This window comes from Odocoileus virginianus, chromosome 6 (assembly GCF_023699985.2).
Source record: "Odocoileus virginianus isolate 20LAN1187 ecotype Illinois chromosome 6, Ovbor_1.2, whole genome shotgun sequence".
Taxonomy (NCBI): domain Eukaryota; kingdom Metazoa; phylum Chordata; class Mammalia; order Artiodactyla; family Cervidae; genus Odocoileus; species Odocoileus virginianus.
In genome coordinates, this window is record NC_069679.1 from 9129213 (window position 1) to 9130626 (window position 1414).

Below are 1414 nucleotides of genomic sequence, written 5' to 3' on the forward strand. Positions count from 1 at the left end.
AGGCTCTCAGACTAGGAGGCTTCAGCCTAGAAGCATGGTCGCCTCTATACACCAGTGTCCTCTCCTCCCTAAACTGACCATCTCTCTGTGACTCAAACAGAGCATTTCTTTGATGACAACAGCAAATGCTATTAAGGAATGTCCTTTATATAAGTCACCGTAGAGTGTTTTATAACTAAACACACAGTGAATGTAGAAATTTTGCAGTTTTTAAAGAATGTAGCAGAGACTTAGGTTTCTGACGATCCCCGAGGCTGCTGCCACACCTGTGTGATGTAAATCAGAAAGCCCTAGATTTGGGGTTCCAGAGTTGAAATTTGAAGTGTCCAAGATGGGGGATCCAAACCCTTGAATATGTAGTGAAATAAGAGGCTTGGAGAGCGTATTATCCTGCTAAAACTGTACCCCATGTGAGTTAAATAACTAAAAAATCAATACATAGTGTTACTGACAACCAAGCTATTGTCTTTTGGTGATTTTGTGCTGAAACAGATAGTTGTAAAAGAGAATGATGGTGTTTTTCATGCATCATATGTTGCCCTCAAACCAATGGCATGATCTATAAATAATGATTTGTGGCAGGACTTAAGCATTGAAATAAAGTCATTTGTGAAAGTTTGATGAACATCTTTGCCTGTTTTTATTTTCAAAACAGTAAAATAAAAGACATTTAAGCCTGAAAGATAATGTTTAAAGAATAGGTTACAGCTTTCTGATGGCAGAGTCTGGAAAAGATGTGTAGAAATGATACTTCACAAGGGGAATGAAAAGAAGGAAGAACAGGCCATTTTCTCCTTCAGGTTCGGCCCTCAGGTGGCTGAAGAGAAAATGTATATGGTATGTAATGACACTTTTGTCCATGTCATTGATCCTTCTGGCAAGGAAACCATCTACTGTGTAACTGGTGGGATGAAGGTGAAGACCGACTGAGATGAATCATCTCCATATGCTGCTATGTTGGCTGCCCAGGATGTAGCCCAGAGGTCAAGGAGCTGGGCATCATTGCCGTCCACATCAAGCTCCAGGCCACAGGAGGAAATAGGACCAAGACTCCTGGACAGGGGTCTCAACCAGCCCTCAGAAGCCTGCTTGCTCAGGAATGAAGACTGGGCAGATTGAGGATGTCACACCCATCCCTTCTGACAGTACTCACCAGAGGCGTTGCTGTGATTGCCATCTGTGAACAGGACTCCTCAAATTATTATTATTCTCTGATAAATTGCCATGATGTAAGCTAAAAAAAAAAAAAAAAAAAGACTAGGTTACAGAAACTTCATCAACTGACCACTTAAAATTTGGCCTTTTGCCACACCCGTGAGACTTAAACTGCAAGGTCAGTCAAAACAAAGGCAATTGTTGTTGATGAATGATTGAACATGCATTAGCTTTGTGAAAGTGGAGAACCAAATAGGAA

The 1414-nt window shown here is 41.0% G+C and overlaps 1 pseudogene; it reads left to right on the plus strand.

Moving 5' to 3' along the window:
- The first annotated feature begins 732 nt into the window (after positions 1–732).
- On the plus strand, positions 733–1213 carry LOC110129240 (small ribosomal subunit protein uS11-like; annotated as a pseudogene).
- The last annotated feature ends 201 nt before the right edge of the window (positions 1214–1414 follow it).